This window comes from Eptesicus fuscus, chromosome 20 (genome assembly GCF_027574615.1).
Source record: "Eptesicus fuscus isolate TK198812 chromosome 20, DD_ASM_mEF_20220401, whole genome shotgun sequence".
NCBI lineage: Eukaryota > Metazoa > Chordata > Mammalia > Chiroptera > Vespertilionidae > Eptesicus > Eptesicus fuscus.
The window spans coordinates 1,439,771-1,467,195 of NC_072492.1; the positions used below are offsets into that span (position 1 = coordinate 1,439,771).

Genomic DNA, 27,425 nt, shown 5'->3' on the forward strand with positions numbered 1-27,425 from the left:
CCAAGAAAATAGAAACACCAATCAGAAAAGATATATGTACCCCTATGTTCATAGCAGCACAATTTATCATAGCTAAGATTTGGAAACAGCCTAAGTGCCCATCAGCAGATGAGTGGATTATAAAACTGTGGTACATCTACACAATGGAATACTACGCTGCGGTAAAAAAGAAGGAACTCCTACCATTTGCAACAGCATAGATGGAACTGGAGAGCATTATGCTAAGTGAAATAAGCCAGGCAGAGAAAGGTAAATATCACATGATCTCACTCATTTATGGAATATAATGAACAACATAAACTGATGAACAAAAACAGATCCAGAGACAGAGAAGCATCAATCAGACCGTCAAACCTCAGAGGGGAGGTAGGGGAGGGTGGGGGTAAGGGGGAGAGATCAACCAAAGGACTTGTATGCATGCATATAAGCCTAACCAATGGACACAGACAACCGAGGGGTGAGGGCATGAGGGGGGGGGGACAATAGGGGAATAAGGACACATATGTAACACCTTAATCAATAAAGAAATTTAAAAACACACACACACAAAAAAAAATACCATTACTGCCTATTGCTTCAGATTCCCGACATGCTTCACGAATGTTAACTGCAGCTGCTGCCCTTCCACTGGGAGATGAGAGAATGAATTCCCAAAACGCACCCTACTTTATAGGATGTCCTTTGCTATGACAGCTGTCCCGACTCCTCCCTCACCCCTCTTAAAATGAAGAAAACTGGGCCAGAAGGAAGTACACAAATTACCATCTGACCAGTCTACAGACAAGTGGTAGGCAGTTTTCTCTGTAACTTTAAGGCAAAATAAAACCCCACGGTCCCCATGTCATTTGCTGAAGATTGGCAGGGCCTGAGATGTGCCGTGTACTGTCCCTGCAGCTAAGGAGAGGGAGAGGTTAAGACTCTGCCTTCAGAGTTCAATATAATGGGCGGGGCAGCTGGGCAGGCAGCCCTGCAGCAGTGCAACCTGGGACAGAGGACCAGGGCACTCTGAGTGGCTCTGATACCTGGGCCCTGGTGCCAAGGAGCTGGGAGGAAGTTAATGGCAACTCCGCCACATGCATTGTGACATGCCTCTTTAAACAGAGCACAGGGACAAGAGAAGCCAGAATGAACCAGCCAGAGGCTGTGTGATTTTCCAAAGGAGTCCCCTAAACCTCTGTCCCTCATTCCCAGCTAGAGAGAGCAGTGGGGGAAGGCATGACACTGAGCAGTGGCTCCCAAACTCGGCTGTGGGCTAGAATCACCAGAAAGACTTTTAAAAATATTCTTGTCTGTCCAAGCAGGTGGCTAAATTGGTGGGAGTCATCCTATACACCAAAAAGGTTTTGAGTTCAATTCCTGGTCAGGGCACATACCCAGGTTGCAAGTTTGATCCCCAGCTGGGCGTGTACGGGAGACAACCGATTGATGTTTCCCCCCACCCCCTTCCTCTCTCTCTCAGAATCAATACATATGTCCTCGGGAGAGGACTTACGGTAAGAAGAAACTTCTTGCCTGTGTCCACGCCATGCCTTCCAGTCAGAGCCTCTGAGGCCCAGGTGTTGATGTGCTCGCCCAGCTCCCCAGGGGGCTCAATGTGCAGCCGGGGCTGAGAACCTTAACTTAGGGGGAAGGGCTGCCAACAAGCCATTCAGCCGACACACACAGACTACACAGCTACCAAGTGCTGAATGCTGGGACACAGCGAAAGACGAGGCAGACCTGGTTCCAGCCCTCACAGAGCGCACTGCCCAGAGAGGGACAGGGGGCCCAGTGACCTGGTTGTTCCAGTCCTGGCTTTGCTACTGATGATCCTGAGCTCCTGGACTATTTATTCCCTTTTCTTCACTGGGCCTTAGGTTTCCTGTCCGTGGTGACAGCCTGAATGATCTCCAATCCCCACCTGTCCCCTCCAGCTCCCCCACTACACTCTGACAAGACGTTGGCCTCTGTAAACTTTTTCATGATTTTGTGGTAAAATCTATGTAACAAAACATTTACCATTTTAAGGTAAGTGTCCAACTTCATTCTTTTGCTTGTGAATATATAGCTTTTGCAGCACCATTCTGTCCTTTCCCCGGAATGGTTTTGGCATCCTTTGGAAAATCAATTATGTATGGGAGGGTTTATCTCTAGGCTCTAGTCTATTCCATTGATTTCTATGTCTGTCCTTAGGCCAGGACCACACTGTTTTGATTACTGTAAGGCTGGAAATCAGGAAGTATGATCCTTTAACTTTGTTCTTCTTTTTCAAGGTTGATTTGGTTATTTGGAGTCTCTTGAGTTTCCATATGAATTTTAGGATGGCTTTCCTTATTTCTGCAAAAAATGTTGAGATTTTGATTGGGACTACACTGAATCTACACTTTGGGTAGCAGTGTCATCTTAAAAATATGAAGTCTTCTCATCCACAAACATGGGCTGTCTTTTCATTTATTTACGTCTTCTTTACTTTCTTTCAGCAATGCTTTATAGTTTTCCCATGTAAAAGGCTTTTTGCCTCCTTGATTAATTCCTAGGGATTTTATTCTTTTAGATCAGTGGTTCTCAACCTTTCTAATGCCGTGACCCTTTAATACAGTTCCTCATGTTGTGGTGACCCCCAACCATGAAATTATTTTCGTTGCTACTTCATAACTGTAATTTTGCTACTGTTATGAATCGTAATGTAAATATCTGTGTTTTCCGATGGTCTTAGGCGACCCTGCTAGCGGTTCTCAACCTGTGGGTCACGACCATCAGAAAACACAGATATTTACATTACGACTCATTAACAGTAGCAAAATTACAGTTATGAAGTAGCAACGAAAATAATTTTATGGTTGGGGATCACCACAACATGAGGAACTGTATTAAAGGGTCGCGGCATTAGAAAGGTTAAGAACGACTGTTTTAGATGCTTTTATAAATAAAATTTTTTTCTTTTAAAATTTTTTAAATCTTTATTGTTGAGAGTATTACAAATGCCCCCCATTTATTCCTTCCATTGCCTCCCTCCTCCCGGTTCCTGCCCTGCCACAGACCTTCACCACCCTATTATCTGTGTCCTTAGGTAATACATATATGCATAAAATGCCCCGCTTCCCTGAGATTCATCAGACTGTTCCATGTTTCCATGCCTCTGGTTCTATTTTATTCATCAGTTTATTTTGTTCATTAGATTCCTTGTTCATTTATTTTCATTTTTAGATTCAATTGTTGATAGATAAGTATTTATTGCCATTTTATCGTTCATATTTTTTATCTTTTTCTCCTCCTTCTTGTTCCTCTCTTTTTATTTTTTTTAAATATGGAACACATCAAGAATTTGCGTGTCATCCTTGCATGCATGGGCCATGCTAATCTTCTCTGTATCGTTCCAATTTTAGTATATGTGCTGCTGAAGTGAGACCCTCCTCTTCTTAAAGAATACCCTTCAACATGTCATGCAATACTGGTTTGGTGTTGATGAACTCCTTTAGCCTTTTCTTGTCTGTGAAGCTCTTTATCTGACCTTCAATTCAGAATGATAGCTTTGCTGGGTAGAATAATCTTGATTTTAGGTTCTTGCTATTCATCACTTTGAATATTTCTTGCCACTCCCTTTGGCCTGCAGAGTTTCTGTTGAGAAATCAGCTGATAGTCGTATGGGCGCTCCCTTGTAGGTAACTAACTGTTTTTCTCTTGCTGCTTTTAAGATTCTCTCTTTGTCTTTAACCCTTGGCATTTTAATTATGATGTGTCTTGGTGTGGTCCTCTTTGGATTCCTTTTGTTTGGGGTTCTCTGCGCTTCCTGGACATGTAAGTCCATTTCTTTCACCAGGTAGGGGAAGTTTTCTGTCATTATTTCTTCAAAGAGGTTTTCAATATCGTTCTCTCTCTCTTCTCCTTCTGGCACACCCATAATGCAAATGTTGGTATGCTTGAAGTTGTCCCAGAAGCTCCTTACACTATCTTCATATTTTTTATTTTATTTTTGTTTTGTTTTGTTTTTCTTTTTGCTCTTCTAATTGGGTGTTTTTTGCTTCCTCATATTCCAAATTGTTGATTTGATTATCAGAATTCTCTACTTTACTGTTGAATTCCTGTAAATTATTCTTTATTTCAGTTAGTGTATGCTTAACTTCTGACTGTTCCTTTTTCATGTCTTTGAAATTCTCACTAAGATCCTTGAAAATCTCACAAAGCCCCTGGAAACTCTCACTAAGATCCTTCTAACCATTGTTTTGAACTCTGTATCTAGTAGTTTGTTGGCTTCCATTTCATTTAGGTTTTATTTTCTGGAGATTTCTTCTGTTCTTTCATTTGTTACACATTTCTTTGTCTCTACATCTTGGCTGCTTCCCTGTGCTTGTCTCTATCCATTAGATAGAGCTGGTATGTCTTTTGGAATTAGTAGAGTGGCCTTGTGTAGTAGGTGTCCTGTAGGGCCCAGTGGCTTAGCCTCCCAAGGCACCTGAGCTGGTCACTCTAGGTGCACCCCTGTATGGGTTGTGTGCACAGTCTTGTAGTTGAGCCTTGACTGCTATTGGCATCACTGCGAGGAATTGACCTCCAGGCAAATTAGCTGTGAGGACCAGCTGCGACTACAGTGGAAGCAGGAGACACCCCTATGGAGCAGGACTTGTTCAGTGAGACTTTGGTGTTCACTGAATCTGCTGCTTGAGTGTGTCACTTGTGGATGTGTAGAGTTGTAATCTGGCGTGGTCTGAAGCTGTCCCCTGGGTGCACTGGCTCTAGGGCCTCCTGGGAGGTGCAAAGTCAGTCACTGCCTGGGGCCACCTGGCAGGAACTACAGTGATTTGCAGATGGCTGCAACTTGTATTGGGCTTAGAAGTGCCAGGCAAGGCCAAGTTGTGAAGCAAGGCAGGCTGGTACTAGTGCCAGATCTTGGGCCTCTTATTGATAGGTTTTGGGTAGGCTGACCACTTGCTTCTTGTTTAGGAAATTTTAGGAAAGTCTGAAGTCTGAGCCAAGATAGGCCATTCATATAGAAAAGCTACTGCAAACAGCTTGGGTGGGGCTGCAAACTGAATGGGGAGGAGTCTCAGGGAATCACCAGGGCAGAGCGAACAGTGTGAGCCAGGCTGACAGAAACTCATATATGCCTGCCAGTCAGCTCTGCCACAGGGGAGGTCTCAGCATAGGAACAATGACCCCTGTGAGCTCCCCTATCTTGGAGAAAGCCCCCCACCCCCACCCCCGGTGTTCTTGCTCCAATGCCAGATAATCCAGTTCCTCCCCATATGTTACTGGATCCCCCAATGCTGCTGCCCCAGCACTGGAACTCAGAGGGAGTGGGACAGTGTAAGTTTGTGTGGTGTCCTTTTAAGAGGAACTGCCTGGATCTCCAATAGCCTCTGTGTCACTTAGCCACAATCCCTTCTGGTTTTTACAGCCCTAAGTTATGAGGTCTTCTCTTCCCAGCTCCTGGACCCTGGATTTGGGGTCTGGGACCCCCTTGCTGTTCACAGGAGGCTTCCGCAGCTGAGATATCCCTCCCAATTAAATACACTCCACACATTCCGTTCCGTGCCTCTGCCCCTGCTACTGGTCTTGATGTGCTTTCTTCTTTACTTCTCTAGTTATAGGACTTCCATTCAGCCAGATTTCAGGTTCTGAATGATGGTTGTTCCATATTTTACTTGTAATTATGATGTGGTTGTGGGAGGCGGTGAGTAACATTCTCAGTTTTGTTTTTCTTAATTTCCTTTTTGAATTGTTCACTGTTAGTGTATAGAAACAGCTGATTTTCAGTTTTGAAAGAATACAAATTCTTTCAACTTTGCTGAATTTATTAGGTCTACAGATTTTTTTTTCGTGCAATGTTTAGGGTTTTCTACATATAAGATCATGTCACCTACAAACAGGTAATTTTACTTCTTCCTTTCCCATTTGGATACCTTTTACTTCTTTTTCCTCATTAATTGCTCTGGCTAGAACTTCCAATACTATGTCAAACAGAAGATATGAAAGTGGGCATCCTTGGGATTATGCATGCTTTTACAAAACCTCATCATCCAAAAGCACACAAAGTTGAAGACCCATTTGAGTACTCATTTCACAGAAAAGTAGGCTATCTGCTGGAGGGTGAAATCATTGCCTGGAAGATTCTGTAAGCTTGGGGCCTTCTCTGGTTGGAAAGCCTTCACTCCAGCCTATCTGCCCATGCTGAGTTCCAGTCCTATCTCTTCTCCAGAGTCTCCTCAATACCTCCCCAAGTGATGCCTTCTGAGAAGCTCAGCACCTGGAAATATAGTCCACGCAGAGACTGAGCTTTCAAGACCCTGCTAATGCTATTCTGAAAGGTTCTTCCAGTCTTGTTGGCTTAATGAGCCATGAGTATATTCCATATTTAAATCTGAAGCTGCATGAAGGCAGGAGATCATTTCCTCACGTGCACTCGGCCTTATGGTGACAAGAATCCTATATAATAAAGAGGTAATATGCAAATTGACCCTCATGCCCTCACGTCACAAGATAGCCCCCCCCATGTCATCACAAGATGGCCACCCCAACATCATCACAAAGACGGCCGCTACAAGATGGCTGCCCCCACATTGTCACAGATGGCCGGCAGGGGAGGGCAGTTGGGGGTGATCGGGCTGGCAGGGGAGGGCAGTTGGGGGTGATCGGGTTGGCAGGGGAGGGCAGTCTTGGGGGACCAGGCCTGCAGGGGAGGACAGTTGGGGGTGACCAGGCCTGCAGGGGAGGGTATTTGGGGGTGATTGGGCTGGCAGGGGAGCAGTTAGGTGTCAATCAGGCCAGCAGGGGAGTGGTTAGGGGGCTATCAGGCTGGCAGGCAGAGTGGTTAGGGGCAATCAGGCAGCCAGGCAGGCGAGTGGTTAGGAGCCAGCAGTCCCGGATTGTGAGAGGGATGTCCGACCGCCAGTTTAGGCCCGATCCCACAGGGCAGTCGGACATCCCCCGAGGGGTCCCAGATTGGAGAGGGTGCAGGCTGGGCTGAGGGACACCCCCCCACAAGTGCATGAATTTTGTGCACCAGGCCTCTAGTCCTTTATAAATGAAATGATGAGTCTAAGTCCTTCTGAGGCCCTGGGATGACAGGCACTGGGTATCTGGTGAGATCAGAACCAGGCTCCTAGCTGTCCCTCATTCTCCCTTTGGACTCAGAAGCATGAGAAATGAGTATCATAATGCAAAGTATGAGCAGGAAGTTTGAACTCAGACTTTGGTAAGTCCTAATTCTACCACTTATTGTGTGACCCCAGGGCAATAACTTGACCTCTCTAAGCCTTTCTGTCATCTGTAAAATGTGCTAATAATAGCACTTTTCTTACATAGTTGTTGTGAAGAGTAAATTAAATAACACACATAAAGAATTTGACAAAGCCTCTAACAGAGTAACATTCCTCCGAGGCGGTGGGCATCACTGGAAGTTTTATTATGACTATCGCTCTTCTCAAAGGATTCTGCCAGCACTCCCCTCAGTGCCTATGCCTTCAGCATTCCTGTGTCACCACTGCCACCTACAGGTAAACAGCCATTCACAAACTATGCCCAGTGGATTCAATGCCCTTGGATCTTGCAAATGTCTCCAGCCTTTCTGATTTTTGGGTTTCTGGGCCAGGAAAGCTTCAAGCCCCGAGGAAGCACAAGGGCTCCCATTCCAGAAGGAAGCCCCCAAACCCCTTGGCCCACCCACAAGGTGAAGGAACAGCCACGGCCCAACTTCCTGAAATCCAAATGTTAAAAGTCTAAGAAGTCTCCGAGACCATCAAGTAAAGACAATTCCCATGAGTTACTCAATACAGATGTCACATTTCCTAGATCTCTGGAAATGGGTATGTGGGGGGTGAGGGGCAAAGTGTGGCTGCTGGCTCCTCACAGCAGCTTCTTGACCTGCAAGTGACCACTGAACCACTGACCTCAAGTCTGCAAGGAGACCGCACTCATTTCTTTCACAGAAAAATGGAGAAACAGAGGAAAAATGAAAACCAATGTTGGCCAACCATCACATTCTATCTGGGCTGAGCTCTTCACATACATTATCTTATTTAATCCTCTCTTCCCCCTGCAGGCAGATCACATTCCTCCTAATAGGTGAAAACAAATGAAGCCCAGATTGCTGACCAGCAGTGCACAGCTGGCAGGTAGCAGCACTGCCAACCACATGACCCAGGTTTTCCTGGTAGACCTGGCCTTACACCCCAAAGTGCAAAGGAGACCCTGCCTCAGAGCAGAGTGGCCCAGGGTTCCAGGTGCAATCTACCTCCTGATCTGGCAGGTGAAGACTACAAACTCTGAGTAGCAAGTGTAAAGGAGGGTGCCGATGAAGGGTCAAGTTAAATTAGCTGCTCAATCAGCCTCTTCACCTTGTTCTTCATTTTTATCAATAAACTTTTGTTGTTGCTGTTAATCCTCACCTGAAAATATTTTTCCATTGATTTTTTAGAGAGAGTGGAAGGGAGGGGGAGAGACAGAGAGAGAAACATCAATGTGAGAGAGACACATCAAATGGTTGCCTCCCGCACACGCCCTGACCAGGGCCAGGGACGGAGCCTGCAACTGAGGTACATGCCCTTGACTGGAATTGAACCTGGGACCCTTCAGTCCACGCTCTATCCATTGAGCCAAACTGACTAGGGCATCAATAAACTTTTAATATTTGAATAATTTTAGATTTATTGAAAGTTGCAAAGATTATATAAAAGGTCCCCATAGGCTCTTCTCCTAGTTTCTATTAATGTCAATGTCTTACCATAACCACTGTTCACTTGTCAACACTAAAAAAATGAACATTGGCACAGCACTATTAAATAAACTCCAGACTTTATTCAGAACTTTCCAGTTTTTCTTCTAATGCCCCTTTTGTCCAGAATACTACACTGCATTTAGTTTTCCCCTCTTTTTAAAAAATATTTTTTTTGTTTTTTTAATTTCTTTATTGTTTAAGGTGTCACATATTTGTCCTCATCCCCCTATTCCCATCCCACACCCCTAAAAAATATTTTTATTGATTTCAGAGAAGACAGGGAGGAGAGAGAGAGAGAGAGAAGGAGAGCGAGAGGGAGAGAGACAGAGAGAGAAACATCAATGATGAGAGAGAATCAATCGATCAGCTGCCCCCTGCATACCACCCACTGGGAATCCAGCCTATGTCTGAGCATAGCCCTGACCAGGAATAGAAGTGTGTCCTCCAACGCGGCCTGTCTTCCCCCCTCTTTTTAATCTCCTATTTTCTTTAAAGACCAACAAACTCACAAGATCACTACTAAGTTATTCTCCTATCTAGAGCACTCAGTTCCAAAGGGCAGAGCTGTGTGCGCCAGAGCTCCACACCAGGCCTAATTAGGACACCACATCCTCCCACTCCCCAAACAAAGGAGCCTTTCAGGCCAGCCAAACAACAGAGAAAATGGAAGCCTGCTGGCCACACAGGCTGAGGCTGCTGATCTAAGTTCTTTTTTAATTGGAATTCCCCTGAGGAGGATCCACAGATTTAAAATACATTTGGGGTGTGCTCTCTACAAGCAGAGCCCCTGGTTTGATATATTCCCACCTTTGTACTTAATGGAATATCCTACCTGTGGAGTAAATGAGAGTGAGAGAGGAGTTGGGGGAAGGGCTGGGATGACAATGGGCAACTGGGGGTGTGGGGAGACCCCCTGCAGGAGCCAGTCCAGGCCAGGAGAAGAGTGCCAGCGGGTTACCCCAGCCTAGCGGCTGCTCTCTAACAGCCCGGCAGGTGGGCCAGTTGACTGGGAAGATAAAAGGTCCCCTGGGAGCTGGTGCTCAGGTGAGAGCTGCATTAAAGCACAGCAGATACGCTGCCAATTTCGCCTTTCCCCAGAGTGCCTCTTGGGGGCTGTTCAGCTTGCTCTTATGCACTCTGAGAGCAGAGATGAGATGTGCCTGCAAATGCCCTGGGCACTGCCTCGCACCAGCCTGCCCCAGCTGCGCCTGATTACAGAGACACACTCAAAGGAGACTTGAATGCCAGTCCTTGGCAAGGGGAATAGGCAAGGTCATCCAAAGGCTTCCCAGTTCAATTTACACTTTAACGGAGAGGCCTCTCCCTACCAGGCACTGTGCTAGGTTGGGACAGAAAAATAAGCAAGATGGATCACCTACCCATAAAGAGGTGGGCAGGCAGGAGACCGGCCGACAAGCAGCCAGCACACAAGGTGGTGAGTGCTGTAACAGGCGTGTAGAGAAAAAAGACTCGCGGGCCAACAGATGGCAGAGGAATAGTTAATCATGCTGAAGGTGGGGGAAGGGTCATGAAAACTAAGCAGAGGACCTAGTAAAGTGGGAGAGCAGGAATCTGGAGGAGGAGGGGAGTCTCCCGGGCAGTAGGAACTGGCTGAGCGGAGATGGAGGGCCTGCCAGGGCTAGGATGGAAAGGCTGCGCTGTGGTGAGGGGAGCAGCGGGAGGCGACCAGCTGGGAACTCCTTTCATTTTCCATAAGGAGCCGGAGCTTTCTGCAGGAGCCAGTGGAAGGGGCTTTCCAACAGAAATGGAGATTCTCCCCTCCCCCCCCTCCCCCCCCTCCCCCCCCCTCCCCCCCCCCCCCCCCCCGGCTGGTACCAGCATGGGGCTGCACTGGAGTGCAGTGCCTGCAGGCAGGAAGCAGGGGCAGGTTTATCCCAACTGCTCAGAGAAAGGGAGACAGCACAGCACTTGGTCAAAGGCCTGGTTTTGAATCTGATGCACTAGGGGTCAGTCTTGGGTCATTTGACCCTGGGCAAATTTATTAATCTCTCTGGACTTCAGTATAGTCATCTATAAAATGGGCAAAACAGTTGTACCAATGAATTAGGAGATGAAACTCAATATGGGAACCTGGCACTCGGTGAGTGTGCAATAATGTGACCTACAGTTCTAACACATGCATCGTGTGGACTGTCCCTCGGGAACGACTGACTTCCCGTGGGCAACGAGGGAGGGAGGGTGACTGCCTCCGCGGCTTTCACAGCAGCCTCCAGGCAGAGGCCCTCCTGGAGCCTGGGCAGACTGGACACGACAGGCTGGATTCTGACCAGCACCCATCACCCACCGGATCGGCCAGGGGCAGCAGGCATCAGCAGGAGCCAGTCTAAAAAGGAAGGTCTTTCTGCTTCAAAGCATGATAAAAAAATTCCAAGCCTGGAGAAAACCTCCCCAAGTTCCCCGGGCTCACCCCTGCTGCACTCAGCAAAGCCACAGCGCTTTGGCTAACTCTGGCCAAGAGCTGCCCCCGAGAACCAGGGAAAGAGAAACCCTCCTGCTACCACCTGGCCTCTGCAGTGTTCAAAGGCGTCTGTGGGATGTGGTGAGTGTATAGAAAAAGCAACCCATCAGAGTAAGGCTCAAATTTTGTGGTTTTCCCATCTAGAAGCCTGGTCTTAGGAAGAATAGCAACTAATAATAAAAAATACCCAGGTTAGAACAACTAAGTTAAATTCTTTTTTTTTTAAATTTCTTTATTGATTAAGGTGTCACATATTTGTCCTCATCCCCCCATTCCCATCCCCCACCCCTCCCCACGGATGCCCCCACCCCCCTGTTGTCCTTAACCATTGGTTAGGCTTGTATGCATGCACACAAGTCCTTTGGTTGATCTCTCCCCCCTCCCCCCACCCTCCCCTATCCTCCCTCTGAGGCCCGACAGTCCGATCGATGCCTCCTTGTTTCTGGGTCTGTTCTTGTTCATCAGTCTATGTTGTTCATCATTTCCCCTAGATGAGTGAGATCATGTGTTACTAGAAATATACTTATAAGAACCGAATGTGAGACGAGCAATAATAGTTATGCTGACAGGCAAATGAATCAGTCTGTAGTTTCTTTCTGGACCAACAGTTCTTTTGAGACCCAATTTCAATGTCCACCAGTTCCTTATGTGTACATGTCGGCCCTGACTTTTCAGCTCTGGATGGTGGACAAATGGTGGTAATGCAGGTCCGACTCCCTCTGGTTTGATCTCGCCCGGACCCAGGGGCGCGGCTTCACCTGGACTCAGGGGCGCGCGGCCTCACCCGGACCAGGGACCCAGCCTCACCCGGACCCAGGGCCGCATGGCCTCTCCCAGACCCAGGGGCACGGCCTCACCCGGACCCGGGACCCAGTCTCACCCAGATCCAGGGGCGCACGGCCTCACCCGGACCCGGGATCCAGCTTCACCCGGACCCAGGGGCACGTGGCCTCTCCCGAACCCTGGGGCACACGGCCTTGCCCGGACCCGGGATCCAGCTACACCCGGACCCAGGAGCGTGTGGCCTCGCCCTTAAATTCTTATTTTTACTTATTTATTCCTTTTTTACTGTTCCATCAGAGCTGTATTTTAGATCCTTTCTTTGGTCACAAAGTAGCTGTGTAACATGTCTAACACATGGCTTCATCAGCCAAGGGACACTTTTACAACAGAGCAAGAGTCACTTGCCAGGACAGACAGGTGCTTTGTCAGTCTGATGTCCTCTTCCTGGTAACCGAGGCCATCCCTGTGTGGTCACCCTTAGGCAATCCACCATTCAGGGCCTGCTCCCAGCCCTCCCACATCATCCCCTGATGCAACTGAAGCATTCTCTGAGTGTGATAACAACAAAGAGAGTGGAAAACGTGTAAGGGAGTCCAAATACTAACGAGTTCTCTTAAAACATATTTCTTTGTATATTCTTACTTTTAAATTAACACATTTAAAAGGATAATACCCCCTGTAGGAAGGTTACAGTGAAACTGTTAGACAGGACAAGGGTCTCAAGTCTCCCTGGTTCTTACTGAGTGCTATTCTTGCTAAATGTTCAAATGTAGAACAGTATTTTGCAGATGCAGCTGTAACTGGATGAGCTTGACCAGAACCTAACCTGAGGAGAAGAAATCAACATGTAATTGACCAAATCGTGTATATAAGCAATGGCTAAGCCTCCTTTATGGAGACAGAGCTCAGTGCATCAGCAGCAGCTCGTCAGGAGATTACTGGCCTGTGTCTCCACGGGACGGAGGGTGTATTCTGTAGGGAACTCCTATTTGGTGATAAACTAACTATACATATACTTAGAATAGGTTATGTATTTTTGGTAAAGAAGGTATGGGAAATAGAGATACACTTTTGTTGAAGGTAAAAAATAAAATGTGTGTTTAGATAAAAAAGGATATAAAGGACATGTGCTCTATTAGTAAAGAATGAAAAAGGAATATAATTGTGTCATAAAATAAAATGATTGTTTCAAAATAAGGAGAGAAAAGATAGCACAAAAATGTAAAGATATATGTAAGTTACAGAAGGTCTATGCACATTGCAAAAGGTGTGTATACATTGCAGAAGGTTCATAGAGGGGGGATTTTAAGATGCATGTATATGAACTCTAACCGCTTTTAACCCTTTTATCATTTACGGACAATTATTGTTCTACTGATACTTTACAAAAATGTTTCTACAAAGATGTTTCATCTTCAGAGAGGTGATGGAAAAGACTCTGACACTCTAACATACAAAATCCATGTGCAACTAAATTTAAAGGTAGTAACGCTTAGATGTTTAATGCCTGGTGATGTCAGTCCCAATAAAGGTCCCAGATTTAGAAGAATCCTGTTCCTTGTACAGGTATTACAGTGACCCCCAGAGCAATATTAAGACAACAGAAGTGCTCTTGAAAACACTTTACCTAAGCAAGGGCGGCTTGCTCTGTGGTTAATATCTCTTGTTGTACTTGGATAAAACACCTGATAGAGTAAAGTTAGAACTAAATATAATCCAGGCACAAGCCAAATGATTAAACACCCCAAATTTCCATCAACTGATGAATAAAAAAATATGACATATCCACACAATGGAATAGTATTTGGCAATAAAAAAGAATGAAATTCTGGTGTGTGTTACAATATGGATGAACTTTGAAAACATTATGTTGCCTGGCCGGTGTTGCTCAGTGGTTGAGTGTCAACTCCCTAGTACCATTCCTGGTCAGTGCATATGCCCAGGTTTCGGGCTCAATCCCTGTGTGTGTGTGTGTGTGTGTGTGTGTGTGTGTGTGTGCAAGAAGCAGCAGATGTGATATTTCTATCTCTCTCTCCCTTTTCCTTCTTCTCTCTCTAAAACCAATAAAAACATTTTTTTAAAAAGAAAGAAAACATTATGTCAAGTGAAAAAAGCCAAACACAAAAAGACAAGTACTTTATGATTGTACTTATATTAGATATATAGAATAGTCAAATTCATAGCGACAGTAAGCAGACGGGTGTTGCCGGGGGCTGGGAGAGGGTGGGAGTTAGTTGAATGGGTGTGGAGTTTCAGTCAGGGGATGAGAAGGTTCTGGAGGTGGATAATGGTGGTGGCTGCACAACATTTGAATATACTTAATGCCATTGAACTATACACTTAAAATGGCTAAAATGGTAAATTTTGTTATATATATTTTATCACAATACATTTTTTTAATTTTACAATATTTTAAGTGGGAGAAAAAAGACCACAGGTTGTATGATTCCATTTACAGGAAATGTCCAGAATAGGCAAATCTATAGGACAAAGTTGATTAGTGGCTGCCTGAGGTCAGGAGAAATGGGAAGTGGTTGCTAGTGGGTATAAGAAGATAAAAATGTTCTAATATTGATTGTGGTGATGGTTGCACAACTCTGTGAATACACTGAAAATCATTAAATTATACACTTTAATTGGGTGAATTGCATGGTATGTGAATTATCCTATATAATAAAGAGGTAATATGCAGATTGACCAGCACTCCAACACACAAGATGGCCGCCCCCATGTGGACACAAGATGGCCACCACAAGATGGCCAGCAAGGGAGGGCAGTTGGGAGGGAACAGGCCTGCAAGGGAGGGCAGTTGGGGGTGATCAGGCCTGCAGGGGAGTACAGTTGGGGGGGACCAGGCCGGCAGAGGAGGGCAGTTGAGGGGGACCGGGCGGGCAGAGGAGGGCAGTTAGGGGCAATCGGGCTGGCAGGGGAGCAGTTAGGCATCGATCAGGCTGGCAGGGGAGTGGTTAGGGGGAGATCAGGCTGGCAGGCAGAAGCAGTTAGGGGCAATCAGGCAGGCAGGCAGGCAAGCAGTTGGGAGCCAGAAGTCCTGGATTGTGAGAGGGATCCAAGATTGGAGAGGGTGCAGGTTGGGCTGAGGGACACTCCCCACCCCCACCCCCCCACCCCGCCCCGTGCATGCATTTCGTGCACCAGGCCTCTAGTATCTCAATAAAGCTGCTAAAAAATGAGGGAAAGCCACACACATGTTCAATATAGTATCAATTAAAATTCTTAAAACTTCCCAAACATATTACAAACATTTTGTAATGGTGTAAAGAAAACAAGATACAAAATTGTTCTTAAAAAAAGGATGCAGCCAGGCTGGAGTGGCTCAGTTGGCTGAGCATCATCCTGTGCAACAAAAGGTTGTGGGTTCAATCCCCAATCGGGGCATGTACAGAAGGCAACTGATCCATGTTTCTCACATAAATGTTTCTCTCTCCCTTCACACCCCCCTTCCTCCTTCCCTCCCTTCCTCTCTCTAAGCATGCCCTCAGGTGAGGATTAAGAAATAATAATAAGCCCTAGCTGGTTTGGCTCAGTGGATAGAGCATCGGCCTGTAGACTGAAGGGTTCGATTCCAGTCAAGGGCATGTACCTTGTTGCAGGCACATGCACATCCCCAGTAGGGAGTGTGCAGGAGGAAGGTGATCGATGTTTCTCTCTCATCGATGTTTCTAACTCTCTATCCCTCTCCCTTCCTCTCTGTAAGAAATCAATAAAATATATGAAAAAAAGAAATAATAATAAAATAATTTTAAAAGGACACATATGGATAATGCCTGTAAAAAAAAGTGAATATATCAATGTGTTGAAGTATTTGGTTTAGAGACAAATCTTCAAAAAAATTTTTCTGTTATTATTGTTTTATAAAAATAGAAAGGGGATACTTTGTATCACAAAAGACTAAGACTAAAATGGCAAACTCATAACCAACACTAAAATCCAGTTATTTAATTCTTCCATCAAAAATAGGCACAGGGCATAAGACCATCCTGAACATAAGTAAACCTTTTTGACTATAAAGACTGTTTTCTTTAGGGAAAAAGGCCCTCTAATCCCAGTATCTTTGAAAAGGCATTTTCATCCTAACCAGGCCTCCCTAATCCCTCTTGTCCTTGAGTGGGTTACCCATGCTTTGCTTTTTCACCACCTGGGAGGTTACCCAAGCTAGTCAAGGAGGACCAAACTGAAAGCCAGTCTGGGCTGGCACAGGGGGAGATGCAGACATAATATACACATGTGATTTGCATTTCAAAGATGGATACAACAGGTTCTGAATCACCTGGGAAACTGCTCCTATCCCAACAGAAAAATCAGGAATATCAACAGCGAGAACAAACAGGAAGATTACATTTAAATTCAACCACATTTAAATAATAAGAAGAGACCCAACACAAGCATGTATTCCTATTTACACAATACTCAGAACTCATAGCCATATCACACACAGGTTATATAACTTATTCATGACAATGTGACTTTAAACAGTAGTTCTAGCTGGGTCACCTTGAACGGTAGCAAACAAAGCTTGCCAAGGGGAACATGCAAATAAGATGATCAAAATCCAGTGGGAATAGGCATTTTTCTAGCATCCTGGAATTTTTATTGCAGAAAAAGAAACACAGTATCTATCTAGCTTCTTCAGCACCAAAGAAACAGCATCATATTTCATTCTTCAATGGGGTGGAGTCTGGAGGGAGGAGCCTGATGTTTTCCACAGATTGCACCAAGTTCAGCCAATATCTATATATATAAAAGTCTAAGCGACTGTTCGACCGTTCGTTATGACACACACTGACCACCAGGGGGCAGACGCTAAATGCACAGGCATGGAAACATGGAACAGACTGATAAATCTCAGAGGGAAGCGGGGAGGGGGGAGGACGGGATGAGATTAACCAAAGATCTTATATGTATACTAGAAGCCCAGTGCACAGATTCGTGCAGCAGTTGAGTACCTCAGCCTGGCCTGTGGGGATTGGGCCAAAACCAGCAGTCCAACATCCCCTGAGGGGTCCCGGATTGTGAGAGGGCACAGGCCAGACTGAGGGACCCCACCAGTGCAAGAATCTGTGCACCGGGCCTCTAGCGTGGATACAGTGACACAGCCAGGTTTACCAGAAGAAATCTGAGTAATGGGTGGAAAGTATTCACCACCCCATGCAGCACAAACCACAGGGGGCAAGTAACAGAGGCCCCAAAGGCGCTCTCTCTGAGGCCCGGACATATAGGTAGCACCCTTTGCAGTTAAGAATTCCTAACCTAGGGATGATGCGTCAAGTGAAACCCTCCCTAGAGAACTGCTGGTGCAAACAACCAGCCTCCTGAGCGTGGCCACAGAAAACATTGGGAATTTTTTTAAATATATTGATTTCAGAGAGAAGAGAGAGGGAGAGAAAGATAGAAACATCAAAGATGAGTGAGAATCATCGATTGGCGGCCTCCTGCACAACCTCTGCTGGGGATCAAGCCCGCAACTTAGGCATGTGCCCTTGACTGGAATTGAATGCAGGACCCTTCAGTCTGTAGGCCAATGCTCTATCCACTGAGCCAAACCAGCTAGGGCAAACACTGGGAAATCTTAAACTTTCCATTAGATGACTATGTTGTCATATTAAGAATGACAGTTCATATTTTTAGATATGATAATGAAACTGTGATTATATTTTTAAAAAGATTCCTTATCCTTGTAAACCCAGAAAAGGACACCCACTCAGAAGGACTCCTGGTGGCTAACTGGGCTCAATTTTTTTAAGCAACAGAGCTTAGCAGCCATTTCTTCACAGGGGCCTCTCATGCAAACTGCACTTCAGGGAGAGGCCTGCTCTGAACTGCCTGCCTCTGCACTGAACTCCTGCCTGCCTGTGTTCCTGCCATCTGAGCCAGCCTTATAGAGGAGTTCCTGGACTCCTATTGCAACCAATAGGACTGAGCTTTCCTCTTCCAATCAGAGCTGTGCAGCTCCAACCAACCAGAGTGGCTCTTTTCTGAACAATCAGGAGAATGCCTTTTGAACCAATCAAACTGCAAAGCTTTGGAGTCCTCATTTGTATGAGGATAGAACAATCAAGGACCAGGCGCAGGGACTTTGGTTCATATAAGCCAGCTCCCCTCTGGCTAAGGGAGCACACTTTCCCTTCCCACCAAACACTGCGTTTCCCCTCCGAGAACTGAAACACTGAAGATGTCTTGCCAGAGCAGAGTGGACTGACACAGAACAGAGCTGACCAAGCACAGTGGAGCCAACTGTGAAGCACAAAGCAAACTGGCAAGGAGGAGAGCAAACCATTGAGGAGCAGAGCAAAGTGGAACTGTCTAGCCGACAGGGGCTGGCCCGAGGGCTGCCTACAGCCCACTTGCTATATCACAGTGGAGCTGTTTTGCACTGAATAAAGTTTCCCCCTTCGCCCCACCCCAAACTGAACTGGCACCAAGGACCACCAGTTGACATCCTTTAAAAATACACACGAGTAGTTATAGATGAAATTACATGATATCTGGGGTTTATTGGAAAACTAGGGGCCCAGTGCACGAATTCGTGCACCTTGAAAGGCACTGTGGTACAGGGGCGGGACTCGGCCCATCCTCCACACCCCTGCCAGGCCCCTCCTGCCATGGCCCCCGGTCCCCTGCCTGCTGGCAGCCCTGCTCCTGCTGCCGCCGCTCCCATGCGCTGACAGTGCAGAGTGATTGGGGCCAGCGCCATCAGCAGTGCGAGCTATGGCTGCTGCCTTGATCGCCCCTCAGGGGCGATCGGAGCTGGCAGCCGCCACTCGCACCTGCTGATAGGGCTGAGCGATCCGGACCGGCACCGGGCACCAGCAGCAGGTGCAAGCGCTGGGTGGGAATGCAGAGCACGGAAGCAAAGAATTTTCAGTAATCACCAGAGGCTCGCCCCGATGACAGTGACCGGTGCCCCACCTTGGTCTGGTACCTCCACTCACCTGCTCCAACATCCTGCTGAGGCCAACACCCACCATGTTCCACGCTCTGCTGCCTGCTGCCAACACCCACCATATTCCACGCGCGCCCCCTGGTGGTCAGCACACATCATAGCGACCGGTTGTCTGGTTGTTCCACCGTTCGGTCTATTTGCATGTTAACCTTTTATTTATTATACTAGAGGCCCGGTGCACGAAATTTGTGCACTGGGGAGGGTGTTCCTCAGCCCAGCTTGCACCCTCTCTAATATGGGACCCCTCGGGGATTGTCCAACTGCAGGTTTAGGCCCGATTCCACAAAATCGGGCCTAATCCTGCAGTTGGACATCCCTCTCACAATCCGGGACTGCTGGCTCCTAACCGCTCACCTACCTGCCTGATTGCCCCCTAACTGCTTCCTTGCTGGCCTGATTGCCCCCTAACTGCTTCCTTGCTGGCCTGATTGCCCCCTAACTGCTCCTCTGCGGGCCTGATTGCCCCCAAATACCCTCCACTGCTGGCCTGATCACCCCCAAGGCTTTTATTAGTATAGATATGACCCTGCACAGAAAATTTTACTAACCCTGCTTTACAATAAGGGCTTGACGATTGAATCATTAGGACCAGACACCAAGATTTCCTTTCTTTGAATAGTGGAGGGAATACTTATCTTGTCTTTAAGTTGCCCAGAAATTAAAATGAGATAATGACTTAGAAAAGTATAAAAGCACCATATAAAGACAACTGTCTTTTTAATGAAGTGGCAAAATGAAAAACACTTTTTATTCTCCCCTTCCTTCCTTTACAGCTTTTATTTAAACTTTGAAATTTATAAAAATTTCTCTCCAATTTTCATTTCTTTACATTCAACATTATTTTGTATTGGTTTCAGGTTTTATATTAGTTACAGAATAGTGGTTAGACAATCATATACTTTACAAAGTGTTCCCCGATATTTCTAGTACCCACCTGGCATCATACCATCATTACAACACTACTGACTATATTCCCTATTTAAGTGACAATGGGTTTACAGGTTCCTTTCAGTGTTTCTTTTGTGTTTTTTGTCCTTCCTTTTCTTTCTCACTTCTTCCCTCATTTTCTTTATATAGTATCTCAATTGGCCATCAAAGCTCAGTGAAGGCACTGGGACACGCTTCATCCATTTTACAGACCAGGAAACTGAGGCCAATTCCAGTTGGCTGTGGAACTTGACTCAGCACACAGGAAGCCCTCAGAGCCATGCTCTTTGTGCTTCCTAAGGGGCAGCGGCCCAGCAAACAGAACAAACCTTCCAGTCAGGCTTCCGAGCCTCTTTCTCAAGCACCTCTTCATTGCGGATGCTCCACATTCTTTCCTCTCCCCCCATTCTTTACTGGCCCCCCTTCTCCGAAGCAGGTGGAAGGCTTCCCACTCACTGCCTAGGCATGCTCTGCTATGGGGCAGGGTGTAGCGAGCTTGCTTTTGGGTCAAGGCAGGAGCAGTAGTCACTGCCTCTGAAGTGTGAAGGCCGCCTGAGCGAGGGCCATTAGCACTGGGAGCTTCTCTGAATCATGTCAGTCAGTCCAGTACCCTGCAGTGCAGCACCCCTTCACTGAGGTGGCTCCACCCCTCAACCCCCGCATCAGGGGTGAGGGTCCTTGCCCCTCTGCCAGGAGTCCTTCCATGCCCCTTGATCCCTGGCTGGGCCCACCCACGTCTTGGGGGCACTGCAGAACCTCTGTCTCTCTGCAGATGAGGCAGATCCCTGCCCTAGATCTCCGCAAAGCTATGAATCTGTGGCCAGAGGCCTGGTCTGGGTCTCAGCAACCACATGCCTGCAATGTTCCCAGGGACCCCCGGGAGCGCCTGGCTCGGCCTGGCCACGCCACCCCCAGGGTGGCGATCGCCCCCGGGACCCCCGGGAGCGGCTGGCTCGGCCCGGCCACGCCCCCCCAGGGTGGCGATCGCCCCCGGGACCCCCGGGAGCGGCTGGCTGGGCCCGGCCACGCCCCCACAGGGTGGCGATCGCCCCTGGGACCATCGGAACTAAGAGGATTGGACGCCGCCATCTTGGTTTTCTCAACGGCCAGATAGGCCACCCGGAGTCCCGCCCCCAGCCTCTCGCAGGCCCAATCATGGGTATAGCGGAAGTGCGGTCAATTTGCATGTTTCTCTATTATAAGGTAGGATAGGATAATCCAGGTTAGAAGTGTGTGGGGTCATAGACTAATTAAAACTACCTGAATTGATAATTGTTGAAACTTGCTCATAAATACATGAGAATTCACCATAATAGTCTTTATCTTTTTTGTATATGTTTGAAATTTCCAATAATAAATAAAAATCCGTAGGCATAAAACCATTCATAACTTTGACCCAGCAATATATTCCTAAGGAAATAAGTCAGGAGAAGGGAGAAAGATGATTCTACAAAGATGCCTAATTGAGAAAATCTCTGTTGCTCCCAACAAATGAGAGATGTCCAAGCAGCAAGGGCACATCAATAGGGGGAAAACATGCTACGTACCTTTTAAAAATGATAAATACTTTGGCCAAGTTGCTAGGTGGAAATCGGTACAGGAATGCTAAGTGAAGAAACAGGCAGCATGAAATATGTGCTTACCAATCACAAGGTAAAAATGCGTACTCACATAATGCAAGGATCAAAGAGAACACAGGAGGCCACGTCCTTCAGCTTCACTGCCTCTTTGCAGCGAGGCCGTGCCCACCCCGCGTGTGCAAGCACACACCAGCTGAATTAATTGTGCTCTCAGAAGCCATTCAGGAAAGACATTCATCAGTGATTACCAGGGAACATGCTTCTATTTCTGATTCATCAAGTGCTTCTGCGACCGTGGCCTTGGAAAGAAAGCAAGCAAGGCAAAACACAATCAAGTGACTCCCAGTCCAGACCACAGAGAAAATCTCATTTCGTTTTACAAGCTGGTCCTAAATCTCATTGCTATGGTTCCTAATAGCAAGTATGAAGGCATTCCCCAAGGGCAGCTTGGAGAATGGGCCTTTCCTCTGCCACTTGAAAGGGGAACGCTAGCCCTAGCCAGTGTGGCCCAGTGGATAGAGTGTTGGCCTGCGAACTGAAAGGTCTCAGGTTCGATTCAGGACAAGGGCACATGCCCAGGTTGTGGGCTCGATCCCCAGTGGGGGTCTTGCAGGAGGCAGTCGATCCATGATTCTCTCTCATCATGAATGTTTCTTTCTCTCTCTCCCTCTTCCTTCCTCTCTGAAATCAATAAAAATATATTTTAAAAAAGAAAGGGGAATGCTGAGTGGCTGCTTTCAGTGGCTGGCACAGAGGTGAAGGGCAAGAAAGAGCAAGAGCACAGTATGGAAGCTTAAGAGCCTCGGCCACTCAGCAGCTCCCCTGGAGGCAAGAACTGCCCCTCCAGACCGGAGACTGCATTAAGTAGAAAGGCTTCTGCAGTGGCTGCACGGCCTGGCCGCTCTCCTCCCGTGCTGCTGCCGCCCACCCTGGAGCCCGCCGGCTCTGCGTTCCTTCTGCTTAGAGCTGCTTTGAGCAGCAGGCTTTGGGGGACGTGGTTTGATATGGATATTCAAGAATGTCCAGAAAAAAGCCATAGAAAGTCGTTTTTTCAGGGTGTCTGTAAGTCCCTTCCAGGAAAGTGCACACACACAATTGTGCGCACACTTTCAATAGGTTCTTCATGAACCCCTGACCCCAGTCAGATACCCCATCAGATACCACTCTTGCCCTAGAGCTGTGGTCGGCAAACTGTGGCTCTCGAGCCACATGCGGCTCTTTGGCCCCTTGAGTGTGGCTCTTCCACAAAATACCACGGCCTGGGCGAGTCTATTTTGAAGAAGTGGCGTTAGAAGAAGTTTAAGTTTAAAAAATTTGGCTCTCAAAAGAAATTTTAATCGTTGTACTGTTGATATTTGGCTCTGTTGACTAATGAGTTTGCCGACCACTGGCCTAGAGCATTTCAGGTGCTTCAACTGCGCAGTTAATAAGGACACTTAAAAAAAAAAAAAAAAGAACACTTTAAAAAGCTAAACACAACATGAATTGTCACAGCACAAGCTGGCGGCGATGTGTGAGCTGCCTCCAGGAAGCGCTGTGCAGCAGCCTCTGGGGAGGGCCCTGTGCCTTCATGAAGAGCCAGCAGACAGAGCCCAGGCTCAGCACGCAGGGAGCCAAGAGCGCTCTCGCTAAGTCATGCCACTCTGACCTTCAGAAGTGAGACCCCAAGCCTGGCGGCCTCTTCCTTTGGTCTGGGATGCTCACACCACTCATCACACAGACCCATTTTCCTGAGGGTTTCCTTAATGCTCCAGGAAAATGGGTATAGAGAATTGCCGACACACAAACTGTAGTCCATTCTCATGGTAAGAGTCCAAGACGGGTGGTCCTAGAGAATGACCAAATCAGAGACACTGTGAGAATGAAAGGAAAGGTGGTCTGGGCATGCGGAGGGCAGGACTTCAAACTTGCAGGGCCAGGAGGGCTGCGGAGAGCCTCATGGCAGACACACCTGGCAGGCCCCTCCAGGTACACTGCAGCTCAGGGGCTCCCAGAGACTAATTCTATCCTTTCTCCAAGAGATAAAATGCTCCTCCCGCAGCCTCTGGCAAGCAGTTCATCAATATTCAAGAAAGCTTTGATCACATCACTGGCCTGTTCCAGTCCCTTTCTGTCTCTCCCTATGATAGTGCAAGAGAGTTCATCTAAGTTTCTTCTTGCCAAGCATTAAAACATACTTAAAATATACCCTACCTACTTCCCAAAGGAATTTGTGAAAGTTTTAAATAATTTGTATCCAAGGCAAATAAAAGGAAGACTAGAAACCACATGGAATAAAAGGTGAAATTATTTTACCAAGAACGAGGAAGATAAGAGTACAACTGAACATTACATCAGCCTGTGCTTCCTGGCAGCCTCAGCACAAAGGGAAAGACAGTGAGTTCCACAGTCCTCACTTTCTCATTAAAAGTAGAATAAAAGACATTACACTAGAAGAAGAATTTTTTCTTGATCCTAAGTGTTCAGATGAGTTTATTGCAGTCATTCTCATATCCTATCTAATAATAGACAAATATGCAAATTGACTATACCTCTGACACACCCACGAGCCACGCCCACCATCCAATCAGAGTGAGTATGCAAATTAATCCAAACCAAGATGGCTACAGCCACAGAGAGCAAGGTTTCCTAGGTAACAGAGGAAGCCAAGCTTTCCGCCTGCCCTCGCCAGGCCTAAGCCTCCACTCAAGCTACAAAGTTTCAATTATAGAAGGTAAACAAATTCAAACAGAATGGTGGCAGAATGGAGCTTGAGAGAGCAGGCCAGGGTTGCTGCTGGCAACAGGGGAAGCAAAGCTTTCCGCACACCCTGGCCGGGCTCACCCACTTAAGGCTACAAAGTTTCAATTATAACCCCAACACAAATGGCTGCCGGCCTCGGAAGGAGCCCCAGGCTTGGCTCCGCTCCAGGCTACAAAGTTTCAATTGTAGAAGGAAAATAAATTCCAGATATCAGGGCCTCCGCTTGGGTCGCCAGGGGGCATGGCCGGCCTGCAAACCACCACAGGCCCCTCGCTCAGGCCGCCCCACACCCCAAGGGAACCCCCACCTGATCTGGGACGCCCTTCAGGGCAAACCAGCTGGCTCCCACCCCTGTACTAGGCCTCTAGCCTATCTAATAAAAGAGTAATATGCAGATTGATCATCACTGCAACACACAATATAGCTGCCCCCATGTGGTCAAAGATCCATGTGGACACAAGATGGCCACCACAAGATGGAGAGGGCAGTTGGGAGGCACCCGGCCTGCAAGGGAAGGCAGTTGAGAAGGACCAGGCCTGCAAGGGAGGGCAGTTGAGAGGGACCAGGCCTGCAAGGGAGGGCAGTTGGAGGTGATCAACCCTGCAGGAGAGGGCAGTTAGGGGTGACCAGGCCGGCAGAGGAGGGAAGTTGGGGGCAAACAGGCTGGCAGCAGAGTGGTTAGGGGGTGATCAGGCTGGCAGGCAGAAGCGGTTAGGGGCAATCAGGAAGGCAGGCAGGCAAGCAGTTGGGAGCCAGCAGTCCTGGATTGTGAGAGGGATGTCCGACTTCCGTTTAGGCCCGATCGGGGTCCCATATTGGAGAGGGTACAGGCTGGGCTGAGGGACAACCCCCCTCCGTGCACGAATTTCGTGCACCGGGCCTCTAGTTAAGGAATAATGAACAGCATAATATATAACATCTTCAAACCAGTTTTACAAAAATACGAAATGTTCTTTCTATAACTTAGCCCAGCATTGAGAACACTTCACAATTTGTCTCAGTAACTTTCCCAGCTTCATTTCCTTTTTCCTATCTCTCCTTGTCCCCACAAGAAAATATACATTTTAATCAAACCAGATTCCTTATTCCCAGAAAAATATCTCAACTTTCTCAAACTTAGCATTAATCACTCTAAACTTTAAATCCTGCCTCTTCTACAAAGATTCCTCAGTTCTCCCAGTCAAAAGAGGTCTCTTCCCAGCACACTTGCCCACCCCAGGGCAGAGCACCTTAGCTTTAATCACCCTAAACGCTTTGGGGCTTTGTGCATGTATTTATTTATTTATTTGTATCTTTACTAGTGACCCAGTGCACGAAATTCATGCACATTAAAAGGGAATTAATTAGACGAAATATTTTAATATTGCTATTTGCCCTTTCTCTATAATAGAAGTGTCAGAGATGAAAGAAAATTAGTAAAATGCATATGAAAATCTTCCTCCTGTCAGAGTCGGGGGTGTACCACAGGAGCCAGAGTCAAGTCCCTGCCCACCCACATGTGCCTCGAAATCATGTGAGACCCATACCCAGCCAGCCCCACCCCCATTGGGCTAGATACAGACCTGGCCAGCCCCACCCCCATCAAGCTCCACCAGGTGGGGGGGCGTGACCTGAGGTCCCCCATCAAGCCTCATCAGGCGGGGGAGGGGGGGAGCAGCGCAGCCTCAGGTCCCCCAGGCCTGGGTCAGGGCAGGGGGCACGCCTTGAGGTCCCTGTCAAGCTCCGCCAGGCAGGGGGTGCAGCCTCAGGTCCCCCGGCCCGGCGCCAGAGTGGGGGACGCGCCTTGAGGTCCCCCGTCAAGCCCCGGGGGTGGGGGGTGCGGCCTGAGGTTCCCCATCAAGCCCTGCATGGCAGGGGGTGCGGACTCAGGTCCCCTGGCCTGGCACCAGGGCAGGGAGTGCAGCCCCAGGTCCTTCGGCCCGGTGCCAGGGCAGGGGGTGCGGCCTGAGGACCCCGTCAAGCCCCACCAGGCAGGGGGCCCAGCCTCAGGTCCCCTGCCCTGGCCCAGCACCATGCAGCCTCAGGTCTCTGCTGATTGCTCATTAAGGCTCATTACGGGAACTCAGCCTCCGCTGTGGGCGCAGCCATCTTGTGTTACGGGATCCCCGCCTCTGCTGTGGGCACAGCCATCTTGTGTTACGGAATCCCTGCCTCCGCTGTGGGCGCAGCCATCTTTGTTACTGGGTGATGGTCAATTTGCATATTCCCTCTTTATTAGATAGGATTGTTGAGAGTATAACAGATGTTCCCCCTTTCTTCCCCACCCATTGTCCCCCTCCACCCGGTTCCCACCCCGCCTCAGACCTTCACCACCTATTGTCTGTGTCTATTGGTAATGCATATGTGCATACAAAGTCTTTGGTTAATCTCTTCCCACCTTCCCACCCCGCTTCCCTCTGAGATTCCTCACTTTGTCCCACGTTTCTATACCTCTGATTCTATTTTATTCAACCAGATTATTTTGTTCATTAGATTCCTGGTTCATTTATTTTTATTTTTAGATTCAACTGTTAAAACATATGTATTTATTGCCATTTTATTGTTCATATTTTTTTTAATATATTTTATTTATTTTTTTACAGAGCGGAAGGGAGAGGGATAGAGAGTTAGAAATGTCGATGAGAGAGAAACATCGATCAGTTGCCTCCTGCACACCCCCTACTGGGGATGTGCCCACAACCAAGGTACATGCCCTTGACCGGAATCGAACCTGGGACCCTTCAGTCCGCAGGCCGACGCTCTATCCACTGAGCCAAACCGGTCAGGGCTGTTCATATTTTTTATCTTTTTCCTCGTCTTCCTCTTCTTAAAGAATACCCTTCAGCATTTCATGTAATACAGGTTTGGTGGTGATGATCTCCTTTAGCATTGATTGTCTTATCTGGAAGCTCTTTATCTGACCTTCAATCTAAATGAGAGCTTTGTTGGGTAGAGTAATCTTGGTTGTAGGTCCTTCCTATTCATCACTTTGAATATTTCTTGCCACTCTCTTCTGACCTGCATAGTTTCTGTTGAGAAATCAGCTGACAGTCATATGGGCGCTCCCTTAAGTAACTAACTGCTTTTCTCTTGCTGCTTTTAAGATTCTCTCTTTAACCCTTGGCATTTTAATTATGATGTGTCTTGGTGTGGGCCTCTTTGGGTTACTCTTGTTTGGGACTCTCTGCACTTCCTGGACTTGTAAGTCTGTTTCTTTCACCAGGTAGGGGAAGTTTGCTGTCATGATTTCTTCAAAGAGGTTTTCATTATCTTCTCTCTCTT

At 47.4% G+C, this 27,425-nt stretch overlaps 1 protein-coding gene and 1 non-coding gene across 8 annotated transcripts in view; both read right to left on the reverse strand.

The window, feature by feature from the left end:
• Positions 1-27,425, reverse strand: part of TOM1L2 (target of myb1 like 2 membrane trafficking protein) — a 154,924-nt gene that overhangs the window by 87,547 nt on the left and 39,952 nt on the right. The window contains exon 2 of one of the 7 annotated variants that reach the window (XM_054709912.1): positions 21,390-21,447. The exons of the other annotated variants lie outside the window; for them this stretch is intronic. The gene's annotated coding sequence lies outside the window, so the exon portion shown is untranslated. The remainder of the gene's footprint in view (positions 1-21,389; positions 21,448-27,425) is intronic. 7 annotated transcript variants of the gene reach the window in all.
• Positions 3,281-3,388, reverse strand: LOC129147498 (U6 spliceosomal RNA). The gene has a single exon (XR_008554866.1). It is a non-coding gene; the product is annotated as a U6 spliceosomal RNA (small nuclear RNA).